The 7,228-nt window shown below is 45.4% G+C and overlaps 1 long non-coding RNA gene across 2 annotated transcripts; it reads left to right on the top strand.

The window, feature by feature from the left end:
* The first annotated feature begins 1,262 nt into the window (after positions 1-1,262).
* On the top strand, positions 1,263-7,209 carry LOC148050114 (uncharacterized). 2 transcript variants are annotated; one of them, XR_015701488.1, is made up of 4 exons: positions 1,263-1,428; positions 2,603-2,641; positions 2,726-2,786; positions 5,464-7,209. It is a non-coding gene; the product is annotated as an uncharacterized LOC148050114 (long non-coding RNA). The 2 variants fall into 2 exon arrangements; XR_015701489.1 differs by having other exon boundaries at positions 2,603-2,786; positions 5,479-7,209.
* Positions 7,210-7,228: the final 19 nt, after the last annotated feature.

Raw genomic sequence — 7,228 nt, 5'->3', positions numbered from 1 at the left:
CCTGATGAAGTTTGGGGAGGTTTGATGCTGTGCTGAGATGAGCAGGATGAGCTCACCCAGTTCGAGGAGGAGGAGGAGGACCAAGCCTGAGCATCCTTGTTTGTGTGATGGCAGCTCCAGCGGGGGTCAAGGATCTTCTGAGCTAGAAGAGAGAGAGGAGAGCCAGCAGGACTGTTGAACAGGCAGGGAGGGAGGGAAGGCCTAGGGTGGACACATGGACTGTCAGCAGACATGGCTGCTGCCACTTGTGTTGGCAGAGCCATGGCGGAGGAAGCGGGAGGCCAGCGGCGCTTTGGCTGTGCCCGCGGGCGTTGCTGAGGGCAGACCGGGGCGGGCAGGGGCGATGGCCGCCCAGTGGGCAGTAATGCCAGGAGAGGGTGAGGTCCTGCTACTGCAGCTGACAGTGAGCTCAGAGTGCCAGCTGCACAGCTTTCACGCCTTCATCTCGCTTCGTCAAATACATCTAAACTATCGCACGCACTTCTTCCATGGGTGCGTGAAGGACGTTCTCACCAGCACGTGTACTCACGGAAGGATCCTGTTGGTATTTACAGCAGCCGAGCAACCTGCCTGAGCTCTCCTGTGGGCAGCTCTGTTCCCCACTGCAGCTAAAGGAAAACCCGCTGTGGAGGCTCGAGCGAGCCTGGCGAGGCGCATGGATGGCTGCGACTCCTGACCTTTTCAAAGCCCTGTTGCAGATGGCTGCTCTCCTCCCCGATCTCCCGAGCTAGTGCAGCAAGGTCAGCCTGAACGTGCTGCCCGCTCCTGCTCAGTGTGGGCTGGAAAAGAGAGGATTTATCATTGCATTGTGATTTAATTTGGTTGTTTGTCCTGTAAAGAAAAGGTGAGGTATAATTAAAAAGAACTTCCCTAGATTTTGGGCTTTTGTGTCCTATGCGGAGAAGGGTTTTGGTGTGAGTGACCTATGATATGGATCATAATCCAAATACATAACTTGCTCCTTACCTCGACTTTGAAGATCGTATTTTTGACCTCTCAAAGAGATGCTACAGCAGTACAAAAAATGTTATTCCTTTTGAAATTGAAAAATACACATCAGGAGAACTTTTCATGGGGGGGCAATGTATGAAATGTTGTATAATGCAATGGTTTTGTTCTGGTTGCATGTTCAGGCATGGCAAAAATGTCAATATAAATTGTAAACACTAAAGCAGGCATTCACATTCACACCTGTAGATGTTAAAAGCTTTATAGCAGTCATGTGAAGTCCCTAATGAGCCTAACAGATAAGGAAAGCAAGGCCAGGGGTAGTCCTTGTCTGAAGTTGAATGAGTGGGCTTTAGAGCTGGGAATAGACCCAAACTTTCCAGAGAGCCAATGCTGAAGAGAGCCAGCGCTGTTATCTGCCAAGGAACAAGGAGCCGAGCAACAAACAACAGCAGCGGTGCTTCAGCGGCAGCTGATCGGGTGTGTGCTTCGGGTTGGGTGTCGAGCGCCTTGAAACGAGGGTGGGAAGCAGAAGGTCTTGGTGTTGGCAGACGGAGGCGGGCCGGTGCGTGCGCAGGATGCCCTGCACTGCCAGCTGCCGGGGAGGGCCAGGAGATGCTAACGCACCAGCGTGTCGGTCGCTGCGCCGTCCGCAGCTTGAGCAGCAGAGCAGGGTCGTTGCTGCCAAGGGCTGCACAGAAACCCTGAGGAAGGGAAAGAGGCTATAAAGTGCACAAGTGTCTTATAGGGCCCCAGTGTCAGCTGGAAATGCCAATCATTGATTTGTAAACTGCCACTAAAGATGAATTGCAGTTTAAATTGGATTTTGTAAAAGCAGCCATAAACCATCTTGCCATGCAATGCCATCTCCTTTATAAAGTGCCTTGTGCAAAATGCCCCCGACGCCGTGTGCTTCAGACAAAGCGGTGTGGATCACTGCTATCTGGTGATCCTGTTTGCTTGCGATGCTCTCGCTTGCCCAGTTCGCAGCTCTCCAAGGAAATGATGGGAACACAGAATAAAACGCCCCGGTGTCAGGGGTGCCTGGGCTCCGCTTGTGCAGTTCTCTGAGGGTGAAGCATGCAGAACAAAGTGCTTTTTGGTCAGGTTAGTATGCTGAACCAAATAGCATCAAAGACATAGGAGAGAAGTATTTCCTGACAGCCACTGCAAGGAAACAAATAAGTAGCATTCACAAAGTTTAACTTTCCAGTCTGCCCCATTACTTCAAAGCTTAATTACACCATTTAGAGGACATCGGATCAATGGTAGTAGCAAACAGCAGCATTAGCTTACCCAGCAGAACAGCCCCTTCTCTGTCTCTGCCATACTAAATAGCTTGTTTGGCCAATATCCCCTTTGCCAAGAGGGTGGTATAGGAAGAATTAAACTATTTAATCAATGGTTAGAGGCTGTAAACATTTAGTGAAAAGGCTTGTAATTTTTGGTTTAATATATTATCTCATTGCACGTCTTCTATTAATTTCAGGAGGCATTTCATATACTGCTTGTTTAAAAAACAGGAGTTCCACATTTGAGAAATGCCTGTAGAGCTGGAGGCCTTTCTGTGTTTTGTGCGTTTCATTCCCTTGCCCGTTGCTGGGCTGCCAGAAGTGCTGTTAATGGAAAATGTTCCTGTCTCTGTCCTCTCCAGCACAACGGACTCCTCTGAGATGGACTTCCACCGCCACAGGTCTGACTCCCCCACGCCGCTCCATAGGTCCTGGGTTTGGCCGCTTGTGCCACCGTTGTGCTACAAACCGGCATTCTTTCCCAGGTGAAAAGCATCACGTGAGCTCATTTTCCATTTGCCAAGGACAAAGCACCTCAAATTCACGGTAATGTACATCAGCCTCCAGTTTTGCTATTTATGTATTTCTTACCTTTTTTTTTTTTTTCCTTTGCTTTCTTTAAATTAAAAAAGATTGAGCAGGGTCTTTTATACCAATGTAGGCACATTTTATTCCATGCTGTTCTTCACTACATGCAGTTCAGCTAAAATACTCAACAATTAAATGACACACACACTGGACAGTGAGTCCTTTTCTTACGGTGCTGGCAAGCCAAGTGCTGCCATAATGCCTACCCGCACAACCTGACCCATTTAATGCGTGTTCTGTTCTTTGATCCTATGAGCTGCTAATGGCCGAGTGGCGCTTAGCATCGCTGGTTGACTGACAACGTCTGGTCCAAGTACTAAAACTGCATCATCTCATTGCCATGAAAAATCCTTGAAGCAGAAATGTTAAATTTCTTTTGTGGCTCCTGTCTCTGAAAAGGATATGAGAGAAAACAATTCTGCATAATCTCGTTAGACTAATGCTATTATTTTTAATGAATCGCTTCAGATTGTGCCTTGAAGTAAGAAGGGCAAAAAGGATAAAATTTTCTGCTTCTGATAGCTCTTTCTGTCTCAGAAAAGAGAACTTTGGCACAAGTACTAGACATTTGCTATGAATTAGATGCTGACAGTGAGCATTGGAATGTCCCAGTTTTCCTGCCTGTGAAAATGGAAAATGCTATCTCTGTTGTAGGAATATTCAGAGGATAAATACATTGATATTAGTGCACTGCTTCAAATATTTACTTCCTGGTCTGGCAAGGTGTTAATGTGCTGTGGTCTGCACCAGATCCTGGGAAGGTCACAGAAAAGTGTTTGTACCCCCTGGGGACGTGCAAAGGAAGAACCAAGCATCACCATGCTTGTGCGAGTTGTCTTCTTACCCCATCCCAGGCCAGTTCTAACGCTGAGTACCCTATTGTGGTATGTGAAAGAAGAGAGAGATTTAGCTTTGTAAAATAATACCGTACTTAGAGTGAACTTTTCAGTAATTTATGTCTCATTTAAACTCTTCAGCTTCATGCCTGAGAAGTCCGTCTGCATTTTTCTCTAATAGTCAATAGGAGTTCTTAAATGACAATCTATCTGGGTAATAGTGACTATTATTAGAAGATTAAGGCAGCCAAATTGAGTACACTCTAGAGAGACTTTTGATCCCAGCTTTACGCACTTCTTTCCATATAAAATTCTAACAGCAGACCTTTTAAGAAGCGCTGGTAGTGCGCTTTGAAAGGGGGGGTCTGAAATACAGCTCTCAGCCAGAGTTACTCTGCTAACTCCTCCTGATTCTGACACTGTAGTGTGAATAGACAGGCGCTCCCCAAATATCAGAAATGAGAAGATGAGCAGTGAGTCCCTCTTGTGCTTGGTTCACCCTGAGCTTGCTCCTGGGAGCTTTCCTGTGGCTCCTCAGCCTGCCCTCGGTCCGGAGGGAGGGACCCCGCTCCCCAGCTGAACCCCACCTGGACAGGCTCTCTTGTCCTCTCGCTTCAAAAGGCTGCACGGAGCATTTGATGGAGGAGGGGGAAATGATGTGATTTCTTTTGCTTCTATCATCCTGAAAGGTCTGATTTAGAGGGAAACAGACTGCAAATAGATTCCTGAAGAAAAAAGTAAAAATGTTTAGTGCTACCAGTTACTAATGCAATAAATGTCATGGCTAGATTACATTTTACTTAAAGCATAGAACTAGGGTAGAAACGTCTTACTGGACATTGCAAAGACACCCTTCTACCTCCAGCAATGACTCTATTTAAACGCCCTGTTTTTGAACCCTTGTGTCTTGCTAAATGACAAAGGTTGTATGTATTGATTAAAATACAGATATATATATATATATATATATATATATTTGTAGCTCATAATCTTGACTGCTTACAAAACTTTGCAAGTAGAAACAGGACAAAATATAAATTACTGATATGTTCAGGTGGTATTGTTTTTTAGCTAGAACTATTTATTACAAAATGATGATGCCAGCTGATGTGCTAGCTATCACGTAAGTAACTTTTGACACTAAATAGTAAGTTCACGCTGCGGTGCTAAGCCTTCTCACACGTCCATGACTTACGCAAAGGCTGTTACACACTACGTCTTTGCCGTGTTGCCGCAGGCTTTTGATCAATGCTGTGCATTCGATTCAGTCCAGGAAAGAATGAGTAAAGCTCTTTGGACGAGTGCTGGGCCTTAGCTATGTTTCTGGACCAAACCTTGTCTTGGTTCACTTGCATTGGTCTGATGGGCTGTTCAGGCTATCTGCACTGGCAGATGTTAGAGCTGAAATGCTGTTATTTTGGTTGGCATGGTGAATATTTAATTCAGATTGCTATTGAAAGGATTGCTTTGACAGGGACTTTGTGTAGTCCCGTCTCAAGAGTTAGTACTTCACGGTGGGATTTTTTTGTTCTAAAATTCTCAACATCAGACTAAATTTAGTAATGTACAAATCAATAAATTACTGCCAACTTTAACATAAGGGCAGAGTTAGGTCAATGTTAAATGTTTTTGAACAATCTTACTCATGGTATTTAGGCTCTTCTCCTCTTTAGTTGGGAATGACACGATGAGAAACTTTCCACTGCTTTAGATGTTAAGGAATCTTTGAAAATATTTAGAAACAATCAATTAAAAATGTTCTATGGTTTGAGTTTTGATTTTTTTTTTTTTAAGTACAGCATGTTCTTCTGCAGATTTTCATCCAATCTACATGCTTGTGTCCCAGAGGCTTGTTTCCATGGTGCATTTGTATTTCTGTCACAGAGGATGTCCAGTGACACATACGTATGAGAGGCGGATCATAGTGGACTATTTCGTTTTAAGAGCAATCTACTAAGGGCAGCTGAAGAGGAGCCGTTTGTCTGTCAGAGCACAGAGGAAAACAGCAGTTCTGTAAGCAGTGCTGAAGCTGGAGCACCATTTGGGAACAAGCAGTTTTTACATTATTAAGTTGAGCACAACCAGCTGGAAACTATGTAAAACTCCACTTAAATGTTTCTTTGTCTCAACAGTATATATGAAAATAAGTAGCTTTTGGAGATTTGCTTCGTGTCAGGCTACTCCACCTCCTACTAAGGTTTTCCATACATTTCTGTCTGCTAACAGAACAGGGTAATAAGCTTATAGAAATGTAGGTTGGTACCTACTGGTATTTTAATTTAAATGACTATTTCAGGGGGTTGGGAGAAGGGTATATGTTCTCTGTGGTGTTCTGTGTATAATAACGAGTTATAACTTGGTACTTCAGCAAAACAAACCAGTTTAATACTGCTACACCGGAGTCCAAAGTGCCAATAAAACAGCGGGAAGCATTCCTACAGAGGAGGAGAACTGTCCTCACTCTGCAGGAGTCCTTGGGTTTAAATCTGCTCCCTGGGACCCGTCATGCTCAAGCAGGCTCCACCCGAGCAGGCGGGAGCATTTTGCCTGACCAAATTCTCCCGGCAGTCTGGTAGAGATGGAGAGGGGTGAGAGGCTTCCCAGCGCCTCTCCCTGCAGTGGGATTGCTGCCGTGGGACAGCCCGCAGGACTGCATCTCGCAGGGAAAATGCTCACAAATAAGCACGCTCTTTTAGCCACCAAGGCTGGATGGGCATCCATGGCTCCGCCGGACTGAGCGCCAACTGAAATGTCCTTTGCTGCTTCTAAATGACTGCGCCTCTGTGGGGCGAGACCCCCGGGTGATAACGGCACCCAGCTCCATCCCTGCCGCCCCGTCGTGTCCCCCGGCACAGAGCCACCGCAAACCAGAGGCACTGCAGGATGGCTCTGCTGAACGCTGCCCGTGAGACGGAGCAACGCACAGCCCTGAGCTCACCCCCTCGCTGCAGGCTAAGGGGATAATTTGGCTGCGCTGCCTAAGAAGGTGGATGCTCTCCAACTTCTGAGTCGTACAAGATTTAAGCGAAAGCACGGGTTTTCCAGTTTTTTTGATACGGTGCTTTTACTGTGGAAATAGTTTAAGTTGCTTTTTATCCAGTAGCAGCCTGTGTGGATGGTGCTCAGCTATAAACTCATTGCACTTTGGTATTCATCAGTCTACCAAAATAAAAAATAAACACGTTGCTGTAGTAATGAAATCCTTGTGTCCGATCCTGGGGAGGATGAGTTAATCGCCAACCAATAAGCTCATGTCAGAAAGTGTGTGAACCTGGAACAAGATCTGCAGTGTGCATGAGGGAAGAGAAAGAACAGAAAATTGAAAAAGAACCGTAAGAGATTGATACATTGGTTTTCCACAGCTCGCAGAGAAAGCAGAAGAAACAGATTCCTTAAGGTGAAAAGAATGGGCACTTAAATGGCAATGAAATTATTCTGTAAATTCTGGCACTTTCGGCAAGTGTCAGACAGTAATCAGATCCATTCAAATATATAAATTCAGAGATTCATAATGCGTAAGGCCAGCAGAGACCATTATGGTAATTTCTTCTGATCTTCTGCATC

This window comes from Nipponia nippon, unplaced genomic scaffold (genome assembly GCF_047370975.1).
Source record: "Nipponia nippon isolate SJK-2023a ecotype South Korea unplaced genomic scaffold, ASM4737097v1 scaffold_9, whole genome shotgun sequence".
Lineage (NCBI taxonomy): Eukaryota > Metazoa > Chordata > Aves > Pelecaniformes > Threskiornithidae > Nipponia > Nipponia nippon.
The sequence above is the reverse complement of the archived record's forward strand: the minus strand, read 5'-3'. Positions and strand labels throughout refer to the sequence as shown.